Source organism: Oryx dammah, unplaced genomic scaffold (assembly GCF_014754425.2).
Source record: "Oryx dammah isolate SB20612 unplaced genomic scaffold, SCBI_Odam_1.1 HiC_scaffold_26, whole genome shotgun sequence".
NCBI lineage: Eukaryota > Metazoa > Chordata > Mammalia > Artiodactyla > Bovidae > Oryx > Oryx dammah.
In genome coordinates, this window is record NW_024070210.1 from 14,793,260 (window position 1) to 14,821,030 (window position 27,771).

At 51.7% G+C, this 27,771-nt stretch overlaps 1 long non-coding RNA gene across 1 annotated transcript; it reads right to left on the reverse strand.

Annotated features, from left to right (window-relative positions):
• Positions 1–2,455: 2,455 nt before the first annotated feature.
• On the reverse strand, positions 2,456–3,158 carry LOC120852690. The gene is made up of 2 exons (XR_005718614.1): positions 3,068–3,158; positions 2,456–2,884 (listed from the first exon to the last, which is right to left on the reverse strand). It is a non-coding gene; the product is annotated as an uncharacterized LOC120852690 (long non-coding RNA).
• Positions 3,159–27,771: the final 24,613 nt, after the last annotated feature.

Consider the following 27,771-nt stretch of genomic DNA (forward strand, 5'->3'; position numbering starts at 1 on the left):
GGAAGGGGGAGGGCGACGAGGAAGGGCGAGAAAGTGAACAAGGGAGAGAGAAAGCTGGGGTGGGGAGGGGAGGAAATGCAAGGATGCGGCCTGGGGTAGGGGGAGAGAAAGATGAACAAAGAGGAGATTGAGCAGCTGCCCCGTCTCCCTTCTGCCAAGGGAAGGCTGTGAGTGTCTGAATGCACTGGGAGCCAGCCCTGCTCGGTCTCAGTGGCTCCTGCCTGGCACCACATCCTTTCTCCTCTCAGCAATTTCCTTGGGGCAGGGGGTGGGGAGCGGGCGGGGGGGGGGGCATGGGGACACCATCCTCCGCCATCCATTGCTTTTCTGGAGCAGCATCTTGTCTGAGGTCCCAAGGAACCTCCCAAGTCTTTATGGCTAGCGCCTGGTCCTCAGAGTTCTCCCCAGGGGCACTGTTCCGGACCAACTTTCCAGAAGCTTCCAAAGAGGCAGAAACCAGTTGCTGAGCAGGTGTGCATGCAGCCAAGGAATTCTCCCTTCCTCTCTCTGCTGAAACGTGACACGGTTCTTCTTCGGAGGCAGTGCCAAGCCGAGGGCTCCACTTTAACAAAAGAACTGAAATGAACTGAGATCTTAGCTGGAACTCAGCGGGTTGTGGGTTTCATTTCATCCAATCTTCACAGCAACCCTAAAGAGGTCCATACTACTATTGTTTCCATTTTCCCGAAGGGGAAGGACAGCTAAGGGGGTCTGTTGATTTGCCCAGATGCACTAGGGAGGGACCTGGGCGTCTAACTGGTAGAGACAGAGGTCAAGACTTTCTGAGGTTTAAATCCAGGGCAGGGGCTGAGGCTGCAGGATGTGGGTGCAGGGTTGGCAGCTCTGAGGGGCCATGGGGGAGCTCATGGTCTCTGATGGTTCTGGGAGGTCTTGGCAGTCTCTGTGCCTCAGTTTCCCCACCTGACATCAGCATTGAGGGAGGAATGTGTTGGGGTGGGGTGGGGGCGGAGGAGCTGGCCTGAGGAGCCAGGGCACAAAAGTAAGGCCCTCTGTGAGGGTGGTGTTCACTTGGCAGGGAGAAAGACCTGGCGATGTAGAAGGAAAGCTGTGTAAATAGCATGCCCTTCCCATCAGCATCTCCAGGGAAGTCTGGCTGTGTTGGTAATACAGCCCTGCTTTCATGAGGCTTCCACGAACCTTGCAATAAAGTGCTCTGATCTATGGGCTCACTCACACACACACATACCCCATACTTACCTTCACAGCCACCTTCCAGGGCACATAAAGTATGCCTGGCTTTATTTTATGAGGCTGGAGGAAGCCAAGGTCACTCAGCCAGCAACAGAGAGAGCAAGCAGACGGAGCCTGGATGCAAGGGCAGAGAGATAAAGTTGCTGCCCTCCAGGGTACCCCGTGGACGTGCAGGGCAAGAGCGGGCAGTCAGCACCCACTCTGCCCAGGCCCCATCCCCTCTCCCACCCCCACAATGTCCAGGGGGCTCATTCCTCAGACCCTGCTGGTGCTATTATTCCCTTGGCACTGCCGGGCAGCCTCTCTGAGCCCCTCTGCAGCCTGAGTGAGGAGCTTTGCCTGGCCCCCATCATCCTGCAGGGCCCTGCTAGATTTCTCTGTCACCTTCGGTCAGGGTCCACGTTAGAGTACAGGTTTGGCAAAGGGCTTCCCCTCTGACCCCCCGGCCCCCCTGCCCTGCAGGATGGCAGCTGCCCTTCCCCAGGGACCAGAGATGCAGCCACTCTTGTAGGCTGCGGTTACCATGGTAACCGATGGCCCTCCCGCCGGTTTCCGTGGGGGGCGGTGGTGAGGGACGATGTCAGGGAGGGGGTGTGTCAGTGCCTGCTCTGTGTGTCCATTTTCAGCTCCAGGTGAGGGGAGGGGGGCCTCAGGAAGTGGGACCCCTGCCTCTTAGGGTGGGGGGCTGTCTCTCCCTGAAGCGCTGTCTCAATCAGCTCAGCTGCGTCCTGGGGGCAGGGCAGACTGCATGCGAGACTGGAGGACACTGAAGTGAAGAAGGATGCTCCAGAAGGAAAACGGGAGGGGGGCGGCGGGTGGAGATGGGCATCCACACAGTGGTCCAAGGCGGAAGGCCTGGGTGGAGGCGGGGCGGGGGAGGCAGGAAGGAGGGAGCCGGGGCAGCAGAAGGGGGACCGGGGAGGATCCAGAGCCTCAGGGGGGCAGACCTGGGGAGGGCTGGGCCCCTTGTTTCTGCCATCCACCACCCCCACCTTCCCGGAGTGGGTGGGGTGGGTGGGGGTCTCCCGCTGCGCTTCCCCAGGCTGAGAGAAGGTCCCTCTGCTCCTCCGACATGATCTGTAATTTCCGGCAGACATTTGAGGTCCCTGACATCTGCATAATGTGGGCCAGTCTCTTAGCAACGGGGAACAGCTGTCTGGCATTTCCAAGATTAAACTGTAACTATACACGGTCCTTGCCAGGGGGAGGGGGAGGGAGAGAGGGGATAAACACTGCCTCCTGGCATTTTCAAACTCATTTAGCTTTTATTCATTTCCTGCCTCCAGTAAAGAGGCCAGGGACTCAGGCTGGGCCAGGCTGTTCCACCCCTGTCTCTACCACGGTTGCTGAGGTTGCAGATGGCTCTTCACCCAGATCTGTTGGCTCGCGGGAGCGGGGAGAGGGGTCGGGGTACGGCACTAGCCTCCTTGGATTTTACTGTATTTGTTTTATGTAAGTGCGGTGATCCTCGCACGCACGGGGTAGGTGCCGCCCAGGAAGAAAGGCTGTATGGTCCATCAGTTGAAGCCCCCAAGGTGGCTCCAGCCTGGTTTCACTTCATCCAACTCTTGTCCTAATGGCTCTGTGATCTTGGGCCAAATCCCTTTTACTGTCTGCATCTCCATCTCCCCGTCTGTAAAAGGAGATGATTCTTCTACCATCCTGAGGGTTGCTGTGAAGATAAAACGAACATGCGCTCAGGCAGTGGAGCCCCGATTGATTGTGGTAGTGCCTCTCATCCCCGGTTCCTCCACCTGCCCGTCATCCATGTCAGCAACCTCAGGCTCTGCTCTTCGGGGCAGAGGCGGACACAGTCCGTCCCCCCCGACCCCCCACCCCTCCTGGGAGCCACCACCTTGAACTCCTGTTCCCTGGAGCAATGACACTTTAACCCCGAGGGACTGAAGCCGAACTCAGTGGCCCCCAGCATGACCACCCCGGGCCTGGGCAGCTCCCATGTCCCAGCCCTGCAGCCGGCCCCGCCGGCTCCTGCCATTTGGCCGCAGCTCCTGAACTCGTGAGAGCTCGGTGTTTTGGTTTTGCAGCGAGAAGGAAAAAATAAAAGGGCGGGTGTGGGGACAGGAGAGGAAGAGGGAGGAGGGGGGAGAAACCCTTGAGCGGCCTGGGCTGGCCAGTTCCAGGAATGCGTTCTCGGACATCAGTGCCAAAGCAGTGACCCAGGCGGGGCAGCCAGGCCGGGAGAAGGGAGAGGCCGGCTCCAGGGCGAGAGCTTGCCTCTTCCCCACCCCCCAACCCCCCCCACCCTGGCTGCCTCTGCTGACTCATCGCCGCTCCAGCTGGCAGGAGCCTTTTCTGGGGATGGCTGTTGCTAAGATTCCTCGGACATGACTGATTACTTCTCCTTGAGCCTGGTGAAAACATGTTTGTAGATTGCACGCAAACACACGCACCCGCTCCTGTGGATACCTGCCCACGTGGGTTTTGTGCCCAAGTGTGTGTCGTCTTCTTCACCCAGATCACGGGACATGTCTACTGTTGTTCCCCAAGATTCCCTGACACTTAGCTTAGCTGCTAAGCCCTAGGGTCCCTGAAAAGAGTGCAGACACGCCAGGTTTCCCCCACCCTGGCCAGTAATTCAGGCAGCAGGGCGGCCGCCAGTGTCTGGGCCTGCTTTAATCTGAAGGAGTTTTCAGGTTGCCTTGAACACATTCTTGGCCTCTGTTCCTCCTCCCTCCCTGGGTTGCTCGGTGGCCTTCATTCTGCTGTAATGATCTAATCTTCCCTTCTCCCTCTGCCTGCCAGTTTTTTTGATGTCTGCTGTTCCAGGCACTCAGCTGGGAGCTGGAATGCTCTAGAGCTGGATTCCTGGCCTGGACCTGATGCCCCAGGGGGCTCCTGGCAGTGGGGGGTGGGGAGAGCTGCCCAGTGGCTCTGTTGCCCTGGAGAGAGGGGACGGCAATGAGGACTCATGGATGACAAGTGCTGGGTCTTTCTCTGGGCTCTGCCGGGCCCCAGAGTCTTGGCTGGGGGGGGTGGTCCAAGGGCCCGGGGGGGCGGTGTCACCGTGCACCCCTGGACGCCCAGCCTCCAGTTGCCAGCACTGCGTGTGAGCTTGGTCACCTTGGGCTCTTGCTGCCTTGGTTTCCCCACCCGCTGGGCAGAAATTGGACTCCTTGAGAAGCCTGCCAGGGTTTTACCATGACAGGGCTTGGCAGGGTGCTTGGGCACCAGGCAAGGTTGTTTGTCACGGGTTCTCGCAGGGGCGGAGGGGCAGGCGGGCCCATGCCAGCACGCAGCCCACGCGCTTCCTCTCGCCAGCTCTGCTGGGCTCAGGCTCAAGTGTGGCTTCTTTACAGGGACCCACCCCGGGGGCCCAGATCCCACGAGCAGGCGCTCTCAGCTGTGATTTAGCGGCGGTTGCTAAGGGAGGCCTGGTACCCAGCCTGGAGGGTTGAGCCATGGCCAACCTGGATTCGTTAGGCTAGGCGAGGCTCCCGCCAGCCGCAGGAAAAATCCTCTCTTCTGAGCTCAGGGTCCTCTGGCCTAAGATGAAGACAAGGCCGGCCTCATGGTTCCTGCTGATTTTGATATGAGACGATGCAAGGCAGGAGTGGAAATGAAGAGTAAAGCAAATGACAAGATGTAAAATGAGCGTTAGGCATCAGTCTGTTGCCTAATGCTCCTGGCAGCGGGACTCACCTACGCCAGGGACCATTGCTGGGACCCCAGAGTTCACCCTCTGGGCTTCCAAGCACATGCGCTTCCTTTTTGACTGTTTTACTCTGTAATTCCCAAACCTGACAACCCAGATAGAAGCTCTAGCCCCCTCCTGGTGAGAGTAAGGCTAGCAAGTGGGGTGCTGGCTTCGTCCAGTGCAGCTGCAGTTGAGGGTGTGGGCCGGCTATTTTCCAGATAAAGGAAACAGAGGTGCAGAAATGTAAAGAGAAGGAAATTGTTAGTCGCTCAGTCAGGTCCGACTCCCCAGGGCATGTAGCTCGCCAGACTCCTCTGTCCATGGAGGAAGAGTGTTTTCTCCAAGGAGCATATATCTCCAGGCAAGAACACTGGAGTGGGCTGCTGTTCCCTTCTCCAGAGGATCATCCAGACCCAGGGATCAAACCCAGGTCTCCTGCATTGCAGGCAGATTCTTCACCATCTGAGCCGCCAGGGAAGCCCTGAGTTGTAAAGAAGCATCTAGTAAGTAATAGGGCCAGGATTCCAGCCACAGAAGTTTGTCTCCAGAGCCCAGCCCTTAACCACATCCCTTCGTCGTCTCCCCATAACTGTCGTGTCCCAGGATGGCACAGCAACGCCAGGCGCTTTCACCTGCCCCGCTGTTGCTGTGGGCAGAACAGAAAACTATTCCCATAGTCCATTTCCAGCACGGCTTCAGCCTCTGCCCTCCGGGGAGCCCACAGATTGGTGTCTTGTGAGATGAGTGTCTCGGCCAGTTTTATTACTACTTCGTTCGCTGCTGAATGACCTGAGGCAGAGTGACCTTCAGCCGCTTGGACTGTCTCCTCCCCTTCTGTATAGTAAGAGGGTTATGGGACCCCTGGCTTCCTTTGTTGTTCTGACATGCAACAGATCTTAGAAATGCCTTCTTCTAGCACAAAGTTACAGATGCTACCGATGTGCCTGCTTTCAGACGCACAGACACAGGTACACACACGCGCACAGACACGTAAAGGTGCAAAATCTTAAACAGACCCTATGGAATCAGTCAGGCTTCTGGGAGTCTTGCACGTTTGTTGTATTTTCTGCGCTAGGAATGATTGGGGAGCAGCTGTGAGCAAACACTGACTAGCTGGGCTCTCACACACTTGTAGTGAGCTTTTTCGGCCAGTGCTGCACACAACACGTGCACACACACACATACACACAAATGTTCTTGTTCCCGAGTCTTGTCTTCCTGTCTAGACCCAGACCATAACGCATTTGGGAGCAGGATGCATCCCCAATATTGTTTGCCATGGTGCAGCCTCCATTGGGTGATCAGTTTGTCTTTGTGCTTTGATAGGTAAAGGAAGGACAGTGGATGATTTATGCTAACAGAATTTTTTAGTTCGATGCATCCACCACCCTTCTGATACCTTCAGTAGCCATTGAAAGTGAAAAGTGAAAGGGAGGTCGCTTAGTTGTGTCCGACTCTTTGCAACCTCGTGGACTGTAGCCTACCAGGCTCCTCTGTCCATGAGATTCTCCAGGCAAGAATACTGGAGTGGGTTGCCATTTCCTTCTCCAGGGGATCTTCCCGACCCAGGGATCGAACCCAGGTCTCCTGCATTGGAGTCAGACGCTTTAACCTCTGAGCCACCAGGGTCCCTCTATCTAAGCAGGCTCCTCACTCAGCTCCCCCCACCCCTACCTCCCAGCACTGGCAAAGGGTGCCTCCTGCATCCCTGCGTACCTTTGACCTCTGCCCATCCCCGCCTTCCTTTTCCATTTCACACACAGGGTTTTGAGTCAGTCACACACATACTGCCTTCTTCTCCCCCTCAACCCCTTTGATTTTCCTTTCCGGGGAAGAGCTAGGTGGAGGCCTCTGCATGGCTTTCAGAAACAAAAAGACTTGGAGCTGAAGGGGCTGAGCCCCAGGCCTGAGGGAGACGCCTGGTGAGTGCCTGTACTCAGTCGTGTCTGATTGTTTGCGACCCCATGGACCTTAGCCCGCCAGGCTCCTCTGTCCACTGGGATATTCCAGGCCACCCCATGAGTGCAGTGAAAGGAATACTGGGGTGGGCTGCCATTTCCTACTCCAGGGGATCTTCCCGACCCAGGGATCGAACCTGCACCCACCCCTCCTCATTTAGACGTTCCCTCCCTTGAGGCCCGCCTGGGGAACCAGAAGTACCAGAACTGTAACCGGACCTCTGGGAGCCACAGGGTAAGCCTGCGGTAGTCTTCAGGAGGGTGGTGCCTGAGGAAATTAAAATGCTCCAAGTCCTGCTGCAATACCCAGGGCCTCCAGTGCGTGGAGCCTCAGGGTTTAGAGGCTGGAATGAGTGAGTGCTGAGTGAAGTCGCTCAGTCGTGTCCGACTCTGCAATCCCATGGACTGTAGCCTACCAGGCTCCTCTGTCCATGGGATTTTCCAGGAGAGTACTGGAGTGGATTGCCATTTTAGGTGAGGACAAAACACAACGTGCGTTCATCCGTCTCCCTCCACGGCCGGAGGAGGATGGGAAGGAAGCCAGTGATGGGGCCTGCTGGCTTCTGGACTCTGGTTAGGCTGGAAGTGACCAATCTGAGCCTTCCCTGCCCACCTGACTGTAAACCAGCTTTGCTTGGGGGTGGGGGTGGGGACGGGGCGGGGAGGGGCTCTGCTCCCTGGAGCTGAAGAGATGTACACAGTGTACGTGGCCCCTTCTGTGGCTGGGGGTAACCCCAGGAAGCTGAGCAGAGCTCCTGGGGCGGGCTTGCTGGGATGGGGAGGTGTGCCCTGGCATCATCTCCACCTTGTGTCAGTTCAGGCCTGGGATGAGACCTCTGCTGTCCCCAGTCTCATGGATCACGACGCGAGTCTTTGCGGGGGTGCTTCTGCTGGCCTTGAGGCCGGGGGACAGGGCCGCCCCTCTGCTCCACCTGGGCCTCTTGCCTCGGCTTCCCCAGTGCCCTAGGGTCGGTGGGTGGAGAAAACACTCTCGCCATCATCGTTCAGCCTGCTGGTTACACAGCGACTCCTGGTGGTTCTTGGGCGCCATTACAGGGAGACCCCAGAGGCCTTTTATGGGGTCCTTGGTTCCAGCATGACTGCAGCCATGAAATAAAGACGCTTACTCCTTGGAAGAAAAGTTATGACCAACCTAGACAGCATATTAAAAAGCAGACACATTGCTGTGCCAACAAAGGTCCATCTAGTCAAGGCTATGGTTTTTTCAGTAGTCATGTATGGATGTGAGAATTGGACTGTGAAGAAAGCTGAGCGCCGAAGAATTGGTGCTTTTGAACTGTGGTGTTGGAGAAGACTCTTGAGAGTCCCTTGGACTGCAAGGAGATCCAACCAGTCCATCCTAAAGAAAATCAGTTCTGAATGTTCATTGGAAGGACTGATGTTGAAGCTGAAACTCCAATACTTTGGCCACCTGATGTGAAGAGCTGACTCATTTGAAAAGACCCTGATGCTGGGAAAGATTCAAGGCAAGAGGAGAAGGGGACAACAGAGGATGAGATGGTTGGATGGCATCACCGACTCAATGGAGATGAGTTTGAGTAGGCTCTGGGAGTTGGTGATAGACAGGGAGGCCTGGCATGCTGCAGTCCATGGGGTCACAAAGAGTCAGACACAACTCAGCAACTGAACTGAACTGGTTCCAGCACCCCACTGGGCATCTGAGCAAGGGGTTGGGTTGTATGTGCGCGTGTGTGTGTGTTTGGGGTGTCTCAGTCTATTCCCACAAAGCCCACCATTTTCCCCCAGCCCAGAATCCTGGGCACCGGGGACCCCTGGGGACAAGGAGATAAATCTTGGAAGGATTCAACGCCCCATGTCACAAGGACTTTTGAGGGCCTGGACAGGTTGTGATGAGGTAGCTGTTGGCCAGTAGGATTGGATGAAGTTTCCAGAAAGGTCTTAGAGGGACTCTACCTGGGGTAAGCCCTCTGCTTTAGCTTGGGAATGTTTGGGGGCAAACTTGCCCTCGGGGGTGAGTTGAAATCTGTGCCAGGCCCTGAGCCAGAATTAACAGACCCTGGTGGGGACCCACTGGGTGATGTTCCACACAGTTCCTCTGGCAGCGACCATTCCCCCACCCCACCCCCACCCCCCCACACACCAAGGGGCTGCACCTGTGTGCTTTTAGGACCACAGAATGAATGGGAAGGGCTTTGAGCAGCCTGTTGTCCACCTCTTATTTTTCACACGACTTAGGCAAGATATGGGGCTACTGAATGGAGAACCTTCCCTAGGGTATCTCCTTGGAGGCCAGGCGGCAGCCAGTCACTTCCTGTGGACTGTGCCAAGCTGGGAACCAAGTTGGTCCTCCCTCAGAGCACTGCCCGGTGTCTGAATGCAGGGCCTTCCCTGCCAATTCTCTCCGGAGGTCATAGACACTCTTGCTTTTCTCTCCTTCCTCAGTTGCTCTGGGTTGAGAAGTGCTGGATTTAGACTGGTGGGCTGGAATCTAGTTTTAGAGTATCACTGTGTGACCTTGGTTCCCAAACCACTTCGTGCCTCAGTCTCCTCATCTGTGTAATGGTCATGCAGGTACCTCCCACTTTTTGAAAGGTTGCTTTATGCCGCTTTGCTTTTGCAAAAGACCATTAGTACCTGTTTTTGCTAACTGAAATCCAAATAGGATTTTTGCTTTTATGATAATAAAGGTATAAAGTGAAGACAGCATTCAGCGTTCGTTTTGCTGCAAGCATTATATAGAGGCAGTGCATACCCCAAACCCTGAGGGTGGCCCCACCAGGCTCCTTCCCAGGAAACTACACTCAACATGTCAGACTCAAGTCACTTCAAGCTTTGAACTGTGTCTCAACATCTGTTTCTTCCTTTCCTCAGTTCAGTTCAGTCGCTCAGTCGTGTCTGACTCTTTGCGACCCCATGGACTGCAGCACGCCAGGCCTCCCTGTCCATCACTAACTCCTGGAATTTACTCAAATTCATGCCCATTGAGTCGGTGATGCCATCCAACCATCTCATCCTCTGTTGTCCCCTTCTCCTCTTGCCTTGAATCTTTCCCAGCATCAGGGTCTTTTCAAATGAGTCAGCTCTTCGCATCAGGTGGCCAAAGTATTGGAGTTTCAGCTTTAGCATTAGTCCTTCCAGTGAATATTAGGATGGACCGGTTGGATCTCCTAGCTGTCCAAGGGACTCTCAAGAGTCTTCTTCAACACCACAGTTCAAAAGCATCAATTCTTTGGCTCATCAATTTCTCTCCTAGGATAGCTACTTTATTTTATGCCATTTCAGTGAACAAAATGTTTCATAGAAATACTCTACTTCCAGGTAGCGGGAGAAGCTTGTAATGCTGCCTACTTGCCAGGGCTGTTATGAGGACTCAGTGAGTTAAGGTATGGAAAATGCTTAGAACAGCCTGGAAGAGACTTCCCTAATGGTCCAGTGACTAAGACTCCTTGCTGCCGATGCAGGGGGCTTGGATTTGGTCCCTGGTCAGGGAACTAGCTTCTGGAGAAGGAAATGGCAACCCACTCCAGTATTCTTGCCTGGAAAATTCCATGGACAGAGGAGCCTGGCGGGCTGCTGTCCATGGGGTCGCAAAGGCCGGACACGACTGAGCAGCTACACCACTACCACCCCAGGAAACTAGATCTGCATGCAACTGGGAGTTCGGATGCTGCAACTAAAGACCCTGCAACGAAGATCTCGGGCAACAACTAAGACCTGCGGTGGTCAAATAAACATTAAAAAAAAAAAAAAGGAACAGCCTGGCATGTAATTACTGCTGAGAACGCTGGCTAAGAATTATTTCCCCACCCCAACATGGGGCCTTCTGGTGGAGGTGGAGGGGAGTGTGTCTTGGTCGGCTTCGGCTGTCATAGCAACATGTCATAGACTGGGTGGTTTAAAGAGCAGACACTTATTTTCTCACAGTTCTGAAGGCTGCCAAGTCTGAGATGAGGGTTCCAGCATGGTCAGGTTCTGGGGAGAGCCCTCTTCCTGGTGAGCAGACGGCTGCCTGCTAGCTTTCTGCTCACATGGACTTCCCTCGGAGTCTGTGTGGGAGAGAGATTTCTGTCCTCCTCTTCTTAAAAGGATACCAAGTCTATTGGTCAGGACTCTACCCTTATGATCTCATTTAATCTTAATTAAAAAAAATTTTATTTTTATAAATATTTTTAACACCAAAAACATGTTGTATTGGGGTATAGCTGATTAACAGTGTTGTGATAGTTTCATGTTGACCTCATTTGATCTTAATTGCTTCCTAAAAGCCTCATCTCCAAACTCAGCCATATTGGGGGTTAGGGCTTTAGCATATGAATTTTGAGAGGAAACAATTCAGTCCATAGCCGAGTGGAACACTGCTCCGAGAACCCAGGTGCCGTGGGCACACCCATCAGGGACACAGAGACCCAGACCTTTGTTGGCCCTGTGGCTGGAGGTGGTTTTCCCAGTGGGAAGAACAGTATCAATCTGCTAGGAATCAACCAGGCCTGATGGGCTTCTCTGTCCATGGGAATTCTCCAGGCAAGAATGCTGGAGTGGGTTGCCTTTTCCTCCTCCAGGGGATCTTCCTGACCCAGGGATCAAACCTTCATCTCTTAATCTCCTGCATTAGCTGGCGGATTCTTTACCACTAACGCCACCTGAAAAGCTGCATTCTAAGCCCCAGGTCCCTGCAATTGCAGTGCCGGGGGGTAGACTTCCCCTGATGGGCGCCAAATATTGAGGGCAGAGCTCATGTTGATGTGTACTATACCCCAAGAACCCCTGCTCCCCATCTTTCCAACCAAGGGAGAATCCACTGCTGTAAGCTGTACATTACCGATCCCACTTGCCTGTTTTCCTGGGTGCTGTGTGGCCTGGGGCAAGGACATCCTTTTTCAAGGCGGCTATCAAATTTGAACTTGAAAAACGTGCATGGTGGCATTGGGTCTGGGTTAGGTTAGGTCTCCCCTTCGTAGGGCTGAGGTTGAGCCATGTCAAAGCACAAGGCAGGAGAGATGTGTGGGGCAGTTCTGAGGTTTGTTGCCTCAGGCTGGAGGTATAAGCTGGTAGATTCTGCCCCTCCATATGCTCAATATCCCTTCTCACAGCCCTACTGCTAAAGGGCTGTACTAGTTAGCACTGTTTCCGTTGTAGGTTATTGAAACCCAAATTAAACTAGCTTAAGCAAAAAAAGGTATCACTTTCAGGCACAGTTTGATCCAGGGATTCAAACAATGTCATCAGCCTTTATCTGCCTCTTGGGCTCTCTGCTAGACTATGTTCTGTGTACTGGCTCTGTTCTAAACTGGTAGCCTTAGACTCATCTTTCCAACCTAACGAGCCCCTAGAAACATCACTTCTGTCTTCCCTAAACCAGGGAAGAGTCTTAAGTGGCTTGCACAGGAGTATGTCCATCAGTGAACCAATCAGCACGGGGAGGGACCTCTGCCTGGGTGGTGGAACACTTGCCCATCCCTACACTCTGGAAAGGGGGTTGTTGTTTAGCCGCTAAGTCGTGTCTGACTCTTTGGGACCCCATGAACTGCAGCACACCGGGCTTCCTTGTCAGTCACTATCTCCTGGAGTTGGGAGTAGGGCACCATGATTGACAGCTGCACCACTACCACCTGGAGAAGGAGAGAAGCTCGTAGGGCAGTAGAGGAAGCAGGAGGGGAAGCGAGTCGCATATGCAAAAGCCATGGCTGCCACCTTCTTCCAAGAAGGACCTGCCCAGGTTTTTTATCTACAAATCAGAATGTCAGCGCAGGAGTGTTCAAGCTCATCAAGTCCGCCCCAGTTTACTAGACAAAGAGAGCTGAGGCCACGGTAAGTGCCTTCCTCAAAGTCATCTTCTAGTCTCCTGCAAAGGCATGACATCATTCCTGGCTCCAGCTCTAATTATTCCAGTCAAGAGCCAAGGGCAGTGGCCAGAGGGCTGTTTGAGAATCCCCTCTTCTGCCAGAGAGCCAAGAGGTGAGGGGGTTTGGCAGCGGGCTCTTCGCTGATCAGCCCAAGGCATTTGTCTCCCCTGCTTCTTGCCCTTCTCAGGATTTACAAGCCAGGAGCCCCCCACCCCACCCCTTCTCCATCTGCTGCCTGCTGAGGACAAGGAGACTGCACATGGCTATCAGGGCCCAAGAAAGTGTGGCTGGGAGACTGGCTAAGAAGGAAGGGGAGGTTACAAAAGCAGGGAGCCAGATCTCCATGTGTGGGAGTGATTCATCTGAGGGTCAGAAAGCTGTGCAGACTTTTAGAGGTGGGGGTGCCATGGGCTTGAATAGCATAGTAAATTCTGATCAACGTGGGGCTGATTCTCAGCCCAAATCATTTACAGGTGCTGTCTTCATCAGGGGTCCGCACTTGGGCAGGACATGAAGTTGGGCGAGGAACCAGGAGGGAAGGCAGCCACCCCACCCTCCCTCTGGCCTCATGATCTCAGGTTTTCTCTCCATCTCTGTGCACGTGGCCACCTGGACCCGCCTTCACATGTCCTCCATGTGACCACGCACCTCCCGCCCTACCTGCGTCATGCCTGCCTGCCGGGAGCCAGCACGGGAAATCCCACCCATGACAAGGTCATGCAGGACTCGAGGGAATCCCTGGGCCATCTGACCCATGACAAGGTCATGCAGAAGAGTCCTGATGAGCAAGGCCTCAGGACTCAATGGACCCCCTGGACCTGCTCGAGCATCTACCCCTGAACCAGAATCTGTCTGTCTTACTATTTTATGTCTTTCACCAGCTGTTTTGACATTAGCAAGGGGCTGTCTCTGACCAAAAGAGTTAACTTAGGGCTCTAGTTAATAAATCTCCTGGGCATGAAAGGAGTGTTTCAAACCCTCTGCTAGCATTCTAGCTTACATGGCAGCTTTATCCAGACTCTTGCAACATTGTTGCGCCTATGCAATGCTTGCTGCCAAGTTCTCACGTCCCTTATCCATTGTGTTCCTGGGAGTGCATATAGTCAGGATGTAAAAGAAGCGAGTAATAGCCTTAGCATTAGCAACATTAGACTTTGAGTTAATAAGTTCTTTCTTTGCTGTAACCTGCTGAATCTTTGCTCCATAAAAATGTAACTCTGTACTTTAAGGGTGACGCAGGCTAAGAATTTAAGAAGAAACACTTTAAGGGAAAATCATTGTTTTGGTGTTCTGGCTGACCAACCTTTATCAAAAGGAGGTCATGGAATATCAATAGGCCTCCGGAATAAAAGATGATGTACAAAAAATAAGACTTTTGCAGGAAGGAACCTGATATCGATAAAAGTTATTACTGATGGAATGTTGAGTTGACTCTGCATTTTTTCACCTTGCTGTATGTATAACTCAGGGTATAAAAGCCCCGAGAAAAATAAAGTAAATGGGCCTCGCTCGAAGAAGCTTGGTCACCCCGTGTCTCTTTCTTTATCTCTTTATCTATCTTTCTTCATTCACCGATGTCGTCCATCCTGAAGCTATCCCTGGACTCTGCTGAGGCTGGACCCCGGCACCCGCCGTTACACTACAGCATTGCTCTGCTTCCCTTTCGCTCCAGAAATTCTCCCATATCTGTAGACCGGCTAGGGCCGTGCCTTCTCTAGAGGCTGCCTTGGTGGCTCTGACCCTGCTTTGCCCCCCAGGGGACATTTCACTATGTCTGGAGACATTTGGGTTGTTGCCTATGGAGGAGTACTCCTGTCTTCTGGTGGGGAGAAGGCAGGGATGCTGCTAAAACATCTTATTCTGCATGGGATGGCCCCCACAGCAGAGAATTATCCCGCCCAGTGTATGAGTGGTGCTGAGGTTGAGAAACACTGCAGGTTAGAGGGCCTGGGGCCGTGTTCCTCAGCTTTGACTCACTTTCCTCAGGCTGAACCTCCTCCTCCAGGAAAGCTGGTTTGCCTGGGTTCAGATCCCAGCGCCCCTCCATCCATTAGCTGGGTAAACTTGGGCAAATAACTCAGCCTCTCTGGGCCTCTGTTTCTCATCTAAAATGGGGTATACGAGAGCATCTACCTCATACTGTTGTGAAGGTTAGGTGACTTTCAGTTCAGTTCAGTTCAGTCACTCAGTTGTGTCCGATTCTTTGCGACCCCATGGACTGCAGCACGCCAGGCCTCCCTGTCCATCACCAGCTCCCGGAGTTTACTCAGACTTATGTCCATTGAGCCAGTGATGCCATCCAACCATCTCGTCCTCTGTCGTCCCCTTCTCTTCCCACCCTTAATCTTTCCCAGCATCAGGGTCTTTTCAAATGAGTCAGTTCTTCGCATCAGCTGGCCAAAGTATTGGAGTTTCAGCTTCAGCATCAGTCCTTCCAGTGAAAGGTGACTTTAGATCATCTATATATTAGAGGACTCTGAGATAGATATATACACACACATATATACATATACAGAGAGGGAGAGAGAGAGAGAGCTTGGCTGTGAGAAAGCGCTCACTATATGCCAGTGGTATTTACTCAGTGGTCCTCTGGGTTGACTCTCCCCTAGGGGACGTTTTGGAAATTTCCTGTACCTTTGGGGTGGTGGAGGTGAGTGGATATCGTCTTGTACTGTAGTCTTGTCTGAGCATTTACCTGTTGAAATACTTGTTGTTTTATTAGAAACTTTTTTTTCCTTTCTACGGCATCAGTTAAGGCATCAGGTTGACAAACAAATATGTTTCTAGATAGGCTATACTATCAACAGATTTACTTGCAGGTTATTGAAGTATTACACGGTATTTTTAAACATTTGCAGGTGTGTTGTTATGGCTCATAAGTTCGAGGTGACTGAGCTCACGGGACCACTCTTGTGATTTTTGAGTGAGACCCACACCCCCACCCCACCCAGTTACCAACCAGGGTTCTTTGTCTCTGTAATCAGCCAGAAAATGATCAGAGGCCAGACGATCCAGGCAGGGCTTTATTGGGGCCCCTGCTATGGTTTTTCCAGTAGGATATGAGAATTGGACTGTAAAGAAAGCTGAGCGCAAAAGAATTGAAGCTTTTGAACTGTGGTGTTGGAGAATTCTTGAGTGGTGAACTCTTGTGGTGTTGGGACTCTTGAGAGTCCCTTGGAGTGCAAGGAGATTCAAACAGTTCATCCTAAAGATCAGTCCTGGGTGTTCATTGGAAGGACTGATGTTGAGGCTGAAACGCCAATACTTTGGCCACCTGATGCAAAGAGCTGACTCATTTGAAAAGACCCTGATGCTGGGAAAGATTGAGGGCAGGAGGAGAAGGGGATGACAGAGGATGAGATGGTTGGATGGCATCACTGACTCGATGGACATGGGTTTGGGTGGACTCTGGGAGTTGGTGATGGACAGGGAGGCCTGGCGTGCTGTGGTTCATGGGGTCTCAAAGAGTTGGACACAACTGAGCGACTGAACTGAACTGCTCAAGCAGGGGGAGAGAGAAGAAGCAACAGGTTCCCTTGTTTGCTCTGCTCCCCACTCCCCACTGAGCCTGTCCCTTGTGTGGGTGAAGGTAGGGATGTACCTGGGGGTCAGGCCTGGGCTGACCTAGGTGGACTGCCACCTCTTAGGCGGTGGGCTGTGCCGGGGATTTCGCAGTACCCTGCTTTTGCTCTCAACACCCTGTTTTCGCTCCAGGCTCCTCAAAAGTGGCAGTTGGGTGTTTTGATCTCTTGGTATCTTTTGGGTCAGAATTTGCCCCAACCGCGGCATGTGTGGGGTTATTTTTAGTCCCATACAGTTTCTTCGTATTTTGTTGCTTAGGGAGAGGTGTGTCCCAGTGCAAGCATTGTAGCTCTGTTGCAAAGGGTCCCAGGTCCCAGCCTGTCTCACCCCTACCCTCTAAACTGAAGACTTGGTACAGAGGCACATGTTGAAGCAACTCTCCGCAGTTCTCTCCTTGCCCTCCAGACATACCCAGGATAAACCCAGTCCAACACTGCCCTCTGCCCTCTCCCACCTGCTTTGCAAGCACAGGCCCACAAGAGTGGGCCTCAATCATGTGGGCATGCAGAGCCAGGCTGGGGCACCCCCAGCGGAGGCAGGCACCCAGCCCCACCTGCTGCCTGATCTAGAAAAAGTCCCAGTGTTCTGAGGAAGGGTTTTGCTTCCCGCTACACTCTCCCGTCCACTCAGCCCCGGGCTCCTGCATTTCGGTGTTGGTCTGGACTCTGAAAAACACTGCGCGGGCTCTGTCAGATTTGTCCTTGTTATAAAATGATTGTTGTAAGAAAAAATGGACAGTCACAGAAATAGAAATCACACCTTCTTCTGTAATCCAGAAACAATCTCTGCTAATGTTTTGATTTTTTTTTCTTGGAAATCACACCCCTGTGTTCCATTTTATTTTTTAACAACCCATTTGCACATGCTGTTTTGTAACCTGCCTCCCCCTGCCCCACCACCCACTCAGCTATATATCTTAAATATCTTTCCAGGTCATTAAATATTTTTCTACCAAGAAATGTCAATGGCCACCCAGTGTTCTATAAATAAACCATTATTTATTTAACCAGTCTATTGATTGCTGGACATTCTGTACCTCATTCTTGACCTTGTCTGAATGCTGACTCTGCTACTTAATGGCTGTGTGATATCAGGAAAATCACCTCCTCTTTCTGAGACTCGGCTTGTTGATCTATCTGTCCCCTGAATTGTCTAGTGCCGCAATGCCCTGGGGTTTTGCTTTGAAGAGCCCCAGGTTGACATATGACGCAGCGCTTGGTGTGATGCCTGAGACACGTGCGCCCCCAAGTGTGTGTGTTCAGTGTGAATCCTCAGCCTTTTCTCTGCTGTCCCTTCTGCCTCTTGTTCCAGAGCTTCTGGTTCATCGTGGCCAGCCTGAAAGACTGTCCCAGAGTATCCCCGTGACTGTCATTCTTGGTGTCTCTGGCTCCTGGCTGCAGGAGCAAGAGTTTGTCATGCACTCTACACTGGAAACTAGCACCCAGTGGGGCCTAGACTCATGAGCAGGCCAGCTTCTTCCAGCTGACCCCAGATTTCAGAGCAGCTCTCTTAGGGCGGAGCCTTTGGGAACTCCCATGATGCAAATCTTCCCACCCTTCACCTCTTCCAGATGCGTGTGCTCAGTCGGGTCTGACTCTTTGCGCCCCCGTGGACTGTAGCCCCTCGGGCTCCTCTGTCCACGGAATTCTCCAGGCAAGAATACTGGAGTGGGTTGCCATTCCCTTCTCCAGGGGATCATCCCAACCCAGGGATCAAACCCCTGTCTCCCGCATTGACAGGCATATTCTTTACCCCTGCACCACCTGGGGAGCCCCTGGACTGCAGTACTTCTTCACAAATCAGGGGTCCATGGGCCAGCTCTCAATCCTCCACACCCTTTTAGGGGAAGGAGAAGGGGCATGAGCTGCCCACCTCAAACACCCTATGTATATGGTCTTCTGCAGCACCGGAAGGGCTCTAACCGGGCTAAGAGGTTCTTACCTCCTCTGGACCTACCTGATAAGCACAGGGCAGGGTGGGATGGGGGCAGGGGAGAGGAGGGTATCAAGGTACTGGGAAGGTAGGAAAGGTCATGGGAGAGCAGGGAGGGTCTGGGCAGGGAGGGAGGCAGAATCACAGATAGGCCTCCAAGTACTGAGAGGATCTTGTCCTTTCCAGAGTCCCAAAACCTTATGGAGTCAGTGTCAGGCAGTCAGTTCAGTCGCTCAGTCGTGTCTGACTCTTTGCAACCCCATGGTCTGCAGCATGCCGGGCCTCCCTGTCCATCACCACCTCCTGGAGTTCACCCAAACTCATGTCCATTGAGTTGGTGATGCCATCCAGCCATCTCATCCTCAGTCATTCCCTTCTCCTCCTGCCTTCAAGCATTCCCAGCATCAGGGTCTTTTCAAATGAGTCAGCTCTTCGGATCAGGTGGCCAAAGTATTGGAGTTTCAGCTTCAGCATCAGTCCTTCCAATGAATACCCAGGACTGATCTCCTTTAGGATGGACTGGTTGGATCTCCTTGCAGTCCAAGGGACTCTCAAGAGTCTTCTCCAACACCACAGTTCAAAAGCATCAATTCTTCGGTGCTCAGCTTTCTTTACAGTCAGTGTAGAACCTTTAAAACTGAATGTAACTCATTTCAGTTTAGTGAGGGCCTACTATGTGCCTGCTAAGCACTGGCAAAGGATGCTAAAGAGAGGAGAAAAATCCCACGTTCTGTCCTCCACAGGGAGTGCTGTCACCCTTTGAGGGTACATACCCCTCACTTTCTTTCTGAGAATTGGCCTTCTTAAATGAGATGGTCAGCTCCCCTCTGGCACTTTGGGGGGATTTCCATCAGCATGGTAGAGGGGCAGGAGAGCCGGCCAGGACAGCTCTGGGTCAGTGGCAAGCATGGTGTGACTATCTGCCATAAAGGACTCACCCTTAAGGGCCTGGAAAGTTGCTGGGCTCTGCCCCTCTAACTAACTGGCCTTGGTGTCGTTCTTGTGAATATTTTAAAATGGTTTCTTACTCCCTTCTTGTAGCACAGTGGTTCTCTGCCTGGCATGAGTTTGTCCCCCAGAGACATGTGGCGATGCTGGGGACATTTTTGGTTGACACAAATAGAGGGAGCGCTACTGGCATCTAGTGGGCAGAGGGTGCTGGTGAACGGCGTGCCAGGCATAGGACAGCTTATCGTTTGTGATGAGGCAGAGAAGCCCTGCTGTGGCTTATTGCTTCTGGCCACTGTCTCTGTGATTTCTCTAATAGCATCTCTCCCCATTTCCAGCTCGGGATTTCCAATCCAGTGTGGGCTGGGAAACTGGTTAATCAAGCTTGCTAGTGAGACAGGCTGGGGCCCTGGACCCTTTGCTGCCGTGCTGCAGAGCTTGTACCCGGACACACCTCTCCTGGAGAGGTAAAATACAAAGAAACTGTATGGGACTAAAAATAACTCCATACACACTCAGTTGGGGCAAATTCTGGATCCAAAAGATACAAAGAGATAAAAAAAAAACCCAACGGCCACTTTTGAGGAGCCTGGAGCAAAAAATAGGGTGTCGGAAACTAAGGTAGGGTGCAGAGCATGCCCCCAGCAGCACAGAGGGGTGGGCAGAATATCTAAGCCAGCCCTTTGGCCTGACCCCTGGGCCCAGTCCTACACTTAACCCAAAAAGGAACAAGCTTGCCTCCCCTCACTTTGGGGAGCAGGGCATAAGCAAGCAAGGGAACCTGTCGTTTGTTCTTGCTCTTCCTGCTGCAGTTGGGGCCCCAGTAAAGCCTTGGCCGAATGTCTTGTCAGGCCTCTAGTCGACTTCTATTGATTGAGGAAGGTGAACCCTAGTTGGTAACACTGAGAGCTTCCTAAATAAAAGGGAAGTGTGGAATCCAGCCGCTTGGACAACTCATGGGGCCAGTGCATGAGCTTCGGGAGCCTGACTCAGCCTGGCTGGGCCTCGGGGACTCACCGCAGTACTCAGTGACTCTAGCAAAGATGGGAGATGTCAGGGACAGTGGTCCTGGGCCTTCAAGAGGAGTGTCCATTCACAGAGCACATTCGTCGGGGCTCTCTGGTGCCGGAAGTGTGGCTTCCTCCCACCTGCTTGGACCTTGGCCCACTCCTCTTTGACTTTTGCCTATCCTCTTTGACCGCTGGATCCTGGCATCTTTGGTTTCTGCTCCCGGTGTTCCAATCCATGGCCATTTCCCGAGCCCCACCCTGCTCCATGATTTGTCTCCTCCTGGCCTCACCTCACAGCCAGGAGGACAGAACAACAGACCCTCTTTCTTCTGTCCGGGTTTTCCATAGTGTTCTGCTTGGGCAAGGGGGACACACTCATGACCTCTGGGTAAGCGAGGCTTTACCGTATTTGGTTTGGGAACGTACCACATGGATGATGTGCCAAAGCTCTGTTCCAAATTTTTCAGGACTTCTTTGCTTATGATGGATGGAAATGAACTCTGGCTGAGCTAAGTAAAACAGGAAATCTATTGGAAAGACCTCAGAAGTGTCTCAAAAATTCCAGGGCAGGCCTGCTGCTAGGCCTCAAGGATGTACTGAAACCAGGAATGGGGCACTGTGGAAGCACAGAGAGTCTCTCCTCCCATCTCTGTTTCCTGCCTCTCACTTTCCACCTATACCCTGTTTTTCTAGGATGTACAGAACACGAGGGAGAAAAGGTTAAGTGAAAGCAACATGGCCTCTCTTCAAAGGAGCAACTAATGTGGTTCTGATGCAAAACTGCGAGGGAAGGACTTGGGTTGTAGGTATGCAAATAAAACCCTAGGAATCCAGGGTGACGCTTATATTGATGGCCAAGACAGGACACTGAACCAGAGCTTGTCAAAGATGCAGTGGGAGAGCTCCCATTTGGAGTGATGAGCTGTGAATAGCTGGGCTGGGCTGAACTGAAAGCAGAGACACTCAGTAGAGCTAGTCTGGGATAGGGAGGGCCTGGCTTAATTCTACTCAGACTCTTAGGAGAAATTATGATAGCTTCGGTCCCCAAGGAGCTGTCCCTCTGATGACAGAGTCAGACAGACAGGCAGATAGGAAACTGCACACCAAGCTGGAATGTCAAGAGAGGTGATGCAGACAGTGACCTGTGTGAGCCAGAGATAGCAGCATTCCTTGGCTCGTGGCCCCTTCCTCCATCTTCAAAGCACATTACTCCAACCTCTGCTGCCATCTTCCCATGGAATAATGGGATTACCTTCTTTCAGTCTTTGATCTTCTTTCTTTCTTCAGGCTTTGACCTTCTTGTCTCCCTCTTAGAAGGACACCGCACAATTGCACTCATCTCACATGCTAGTAAAGTAATGCTAAAAATTCTCCAAGCCAGGCTTCAGTAATATGTGAACTGTGAACTCCCTGATGTTCAAGCTGGTTTTAGAAAAGGCAGAGGAATCAGAGATCAAATTGCCAACATCCACTGGATCATAGAAAAAGCAAGAGAGTTCCAGAAAAACATCTATTTCTGCTTTATTGATTATGCCAAAGCCTTTGACTGTGTGGATCACAATAAACTGTGGAAAATTCTGAAAGAGATGGGAATACCAGACCACCTAACCTGCCTCTTGAGAAATCTGTATTCAGGTCAGGAAGCAACAGTTAGAACTGGACATGGAACAACAGACTGGTTTCAAATAGGAAAAGAAGTACGTCAAGGCTGTATATTGTCACCCTGCTTATTTAAGTTATATGCAGAGTACATCATGAGAAACGCTGGACTGGAAGAAGCACAAGCTGGAATCAAGATTGCCAGGAGAAATATCAATAACCTCAGATATGCAGATGACACCAGCCTTATGGCAGAAAGTGAAGAGGAACTAAAAAGCCTCTTGATGAAAGTGAAAGAGGAGAGTGAAAAAGTTGGCTTAAAGCTCAACATTCAGAAAACGAAGATCATGGCATCCGGTCCCATCACTTCATGGAAAATAGATGGGGAAACAGTGGAAACAGTGTCAGACTTTATCTTTTTGGGCTCCAAAATCACTGCAGATGGTGACTGCAGCCATGAAATTAAAAGACGCTTACTCCTTGGAAGAAAAGTTATGACTAACCTAGATAGCATATTCAAAAGCAGAGACATTACTTTGCCGACTAAGGTCCGCCTAGTCAAGGCTATGGTTTTTCCTGCGGTCATGTATGGATGTGAGAGTCGGACTGTGAAGAAGGCTGAGCGCAGAAGAATTGATGCTTTTGAAGTGTGGTGTTGGAGAAGACTCTTGAGAGTCCCTAGGACTGCAAGGAGATCCAACCAGTCCATTGTGAAGGAGATCAACCCTGGGATTTCTTTGGAAGGAATGATGCTAAAGCTGAAGCTCCAGTACTTTGGCCACCTCATGCAAAGAGTTGACTCATTGGAAAAAGACTCTGATGCTGGGGGGGATTGGGGGCAGGAGGAGAAGGGGACAACAGAGGATGAGATGGCTGGATGGCATCACGGACTCGATGGACATGAGTCTGAGTGAACTCCAGGAGTTGGTGATGACAGGGAGGCCTGGCGTGCTGCGATTCATGGGGTTGCAAAGGGTCAGACACGACTGAGCGACTGAACTGAACTGAACTGAGGGGCCCATGCATTATCCTGTATAATCTTCTCATTCCAAGATCTTTTATCACATTAGCAGAGTCCCTTTTGCTACATAAAGAAACACATTCACAGGTTCCAAGGATTAGGATGTGGACATTCTTGAAAGTGATATGTTCGTCACTTAGTCATATCTGACTCTTTGAGACCCCATGGACTATGGCCTGTCAGGCTCCTTTGCCCATGGAATTCTCCAAGCAAGAATACTGGAGTGGGTAGGCAGACATCTTTGCGGGAACATAATCTGGCTTCCTGCAGCCTCCTTCACCACCCTTCTCGCTTTCCTCCAAAGTGATTGGATAGTCTGGGGAGGGCATGACACTCCTGGGATGGGCAATGGTCAGCTGTGGTCGGGGAGCAGCTCCAGTTTTGGGCGCCCTGGATTAAGTCTGCTTAAGCAGGTCCTCTTCCGTGGCTGGGTTCAGCCAGGCCCTCGCTCCCTGGGTTCCAGATTTTCTGCCTGTGACTGGAGGATTCATCAGGGTTCTGAAGGGTTGAGGAAGGGAGCTGGAGGTCCTGTCAGTTCTGCATCCGGCTCTGCTTTAATACAGCTGACTCTGAATGCAGGTCCCTGCTTACCTCCTTCTGGTCTACTGCTGATGGGCCAAGAGCCCAAGGCGGGGAGACGTGAATGCAAAGTTCTCCACGTCTGCTGTTACCATGTGCTCACAAGACCACCGGATACAAGAGGGAGTGTGAGTAAGAAGTGCGATGCCCAAAGCAAGGAGGGTAAGCATCCCCACCGTGCTCCACATGGAGGCGTAGTAGAGTTTTACGTTTTACACGGGGGTTACCTTTCAGAAAAGACATTAAAGCAGATCCTGGGAGCAAGTCCAGGAGGAAAGGACTAGAAATGTCACATGATGAGCAATGACAGGAAGTAGGAGAATTACCATTTGTTGAGTGTCTTAGTATTAAGATACTTCACATGAAGATGCTCTAATCACTCCAGAAACCCTTGAGAAAAGCACATTTATCCTCTTTAAGAAACAAGCAAACAGGAGCTCAGATTGCTTAAGAATATCTTCTAGAGTCATCTGGGAAAGGAAGGGGTCAGGCAGGACTTGGAGTTGGGGGGGTCTATCTGACCCCCACCCCCTCAAGTCAAGGCATTAGCCTTGTTCCAATGTTGCTTCTCAATAGAAGAATTTTGTCCAGAGAAAGCCTTTGAAGCAACTTCTAATTGCCTACCCAATGCGCATTCTCGCTTTTTCCTGTATCAACAGCATAGTCATTTTAGCTGCAGCAGCAGAGTCCAGATTTCAACAAATAAGACATATCCTATAGTTCTTTGCAGCTAGTGTAGTCCTTGCAACACAATTTCAGCCAATATGACTAAAGGAGAAGTCTGCTGGATGCTTCTGAGAAAGCTTTGTTTTCTCATTGCTTTCCGTTTCTTTCTTCCTGCCTGGAGTGTGGATTGGGGTCCGGAGATACAGCAGCCATCTTGCAACTCTGAGGCAACCACAAGGATGAAAACTACTAGTTAAGGGTGGTGGAGTAGAGGGCTAGAAGGACATCAAGAACCTCACAGAGTTGTTACACTAACTCTGGGCGGCCTGGCCCTAGTATAATGTGAAGAAGTAGCTATCTCTGCATTCGCTTAAGCTGCTGCAGTCCGTTTCCGTTTCACACAGCTGAACCCAATCCCTGTTAGTAAAATGGGACGCAGCCCTCTCCGTACATGCCTTTGGAAGAGGGTTTAGTCCCTGTGTTGCCAGGGGCTGTGGAAGTTTCAGGGAAACAGAAACTGGCTTAGCAAGATGGAGAAAGAAACTTCAAGCTATGCTCTTGGTTCTTGGCCTCAGTGGAAAAGTTGACGAGGAGGTGGGGCAGATCTTACCATGGGAAAGTTTGAGCAGGAACTGAATGATACTAAGTGGGGCCAACTGAAGGGACAATGTTTGGATTTGATCAGGGCTGAACCAGATGTGGTCTGCATAGCTGGGCATGCGCAAAACTCAGTTACACCATCACATGACTCTCCTAATCATGAGTCTTTGAAGCACTGTGCAGTGGGCTCTTTCCCACATCTATGGGTAAGGGAATAAGCCTGCCTTGATAAAACAACTCCCAGGACTGGGATAGCCTCAGAAGGAGAACCACAGAGGGTGGCTGTGATGAGATGGCTGAATTAGATAATCTGGTTATGCTGATTTTTCCCTCCAGACTCCCACCTCTATCAAGCTGTCTCCCTTCAAAAGTTTCTCAATTTTAAGTGCCATACGACCCCCAAAAGGGAATTTCTTGACTCAGTTAACTAAAAGCCTTAGAGGTTGCTATTTTCAGGTCTGTCTGGACCAGGTGCACAGATGAAGTCATCAAGAGCCTGTTCCTTCCTTCACTTTCTGCTGCTTATCCCTGAGCAAGCTTCATTCTCAGCCAGTTTTTGCCTGGTGGTGGCCAGACAGCTATCAGCAACCTTAGACTTACATCATAGCAACCCATGTCTATGAGACAGCAGTTTTTTCTCCAAGGAAAATTGCTGAGGAGGGCTGTGATTGGCCCAGCTTAGGTTATGTGCCTGCTTCTGACCAATCATGGTGGTCAAGGACACCCAGTGTTCTCCTTGGGTAGACCTGGGTCATGTGCTCCTCTTTGGAGCCTGGCAGACTGCTCAGTCTTTCCAGGGCTGAGAGAGGGGGTGGAGTCCCACCAGGAAGAAGAATTAGATGCTGGATGGGCTGAAGCAACAGACAGTCTCTATGTTAGGGGTGCTTCTCCCCCTTTCACTCTCTGACTGAAGGCTACACTCTGATGTTGGAGCCTAGTCACCTGGTCAAAACCCTCTAAGTCTTTCCAAGACCATTCTACCTCTCCTGGAGAAAAGGGGGAACATTTTTGGGCTCTTTAGGAAGTATAAACTCAGTTTAGCTTACCAAGTAAAAGCTTATGACTTCAGTATTCATTTCAACTGGGATTGGCTACTGTTTTGAAAGATCCCTACCTGGCTTAGCTTCCTTTGCTCTTATTCTTCACCTGTGGCTACCTAGAGGGCACAGATCTGAAGTAAAGGGGCTAGACCTTTTGACACCTGGATTTGTTGTGACTCTGCCAAGAAGGCTTCTAACTCTACCATCCTCTTCAGGCCCAGTCACCATTCTCTTCATGGAGAATGACAGAGGTGTCTATATCTGTTAGAGTGAATTAGGCAGCATATGGCATAAGTGACATGATTAAGTCCCTGCAGCTTCCTTCTCATCCCATCTTGGGTCCCTGGCTCTGATGTTGGCTGCTACTTTATAAGCAGCCCTAAGGAAAGGTTCAAGGCTTCCCAGGTGGCTCAGCGGTAAAGAATCTGCCTGCCAATGCAGGAGACCTGGGTTCAGTCCCTGGGCCGGGAAGAGTTCCCCGGAGAAGGGAATGTCAACTCACTCCAATACTCTCGCCTGGGAAATCCTAAGGACAGAGGACCTGGCAGGCTACAGCTCATAGGGTTGCAAAGAGTCAGACATGACTGAGTGAGCACACACACACAAGCAGAGGCCCATGCAGGGAGGAGATGAGGTCTTCTGCCAGCGTCCTGTGAGTGAGCCATCTTGCAGCAGATCTTCCAGCCCTACAGACAGCTTGACTGTACCCTCAGGAGAGACCCTGATCCAGGAACCACCACTTAGTCTGCTCCCAGATTCCTGGCCCTCAGAAACCACATCAGATGATAAGTGTTCGTTTTTTTTAAAGCCACTAAGTTGTAGAGTAATATATTATGTGGTGGCTGGAGAAGGAAATGGCAACCCACTCCAGTATTCTTGCCTGAGAAATCCTATGGACAGAGGAGCCTGGCGGGCTCCAGTCCTTGGGATCAAAAGAGTCAGACCCGACTGAGTGACTAAACCACCACCACCACCGTTATATGGCAGTAGATAATGTATACGCCGCATCCCAAACTACTGTCCAAACCAATGTCGAGGATATCTTTTGAAAATGAAAATCTACTCAAGTAATTTTCCTTTTATAATCCTGTACCTATCTACAACTTTGAAGGTAAAGCCCTAATTTAAAGCTTAGCGCACAAGCCCCCTGCCTCCCACCCCCCGTGTCTCTCTGCCCAGTGCCCAGGCTTCATTTCCAGGCGTCTTCTTCACCCACCTTCATATAAAACTGTTGGCACTTCCTTAACCAGGCCAGGTTCTCTTTAGGCCTAGTCAGTGTTGTCTTTCTGCCTGGGTTGCCCCGTTTTTTCTCTTTCTTTAGCTAACTAACCAACCAACCAATTAACGAACAAGTGCCTAAGCCAGCCCTTGAGGTCTGTGGCAGACGGACTGTAGCTGGCCCTGTTGACCTTCACCTCTTGGTATTTTAGCCAAGAGAATATGGCTAAGACGGGGGTGGGGAGTACCTAGAAGTGAATTCCTGCTTGGAAACCCTTTACGAGTTGTCCCTGAGATAACCAAGAGCTGCTGGCAGGTTTTAGCAATGCCGACATGTCCTCTGTAATTACTCTCAAGTTGCCTCACGCCTGAGTGTCTTATTTCCATAATACAAGCTCCATGGTGATACCTGTTTACTTTATCCCTTCTTCCTCTGTCACTCCCATTCCACCCCTCCCCACTCCCCCGGGGGTGCCCGGTGCCCACAGTGTACTCTCCCAGTGAATGCCAGGGAGGGCTGAGTGAGGGGGATGGCTGGGTGGTTTGTTGGCTCAGGAAGGCAGCAGAGCCTTCCGGTCTGTTCCCCTAGCTGTTACAGGCAGCCTCGCTACCCCAGAGAAGCACAGCCCGAGGCGGTCAGGTGAAAATGTAAGCAGGGAAGGGAAGTAAGGGGCTAGGGAGGATGCTTGGCAAACAGGTGGGCTAGGTAGAGGTCTTGCATCAGCTGGTCCCACGAGGAGCTCGGGAGTATGAATGGCACCAGGAGTTTGTCCCTTCCTGAAGCACGGAGACTGGCCTGATGTATTCCGGTATCATCCGATCATTGCTCCTGTCTGGAAACAATCAGCATTTCCGGCCAGACAGCTCCAGTAGGCTGGGCAATTCTCAGGAGTCAGTCTAGAGCAGCTCACACTCACAGCAGCTGG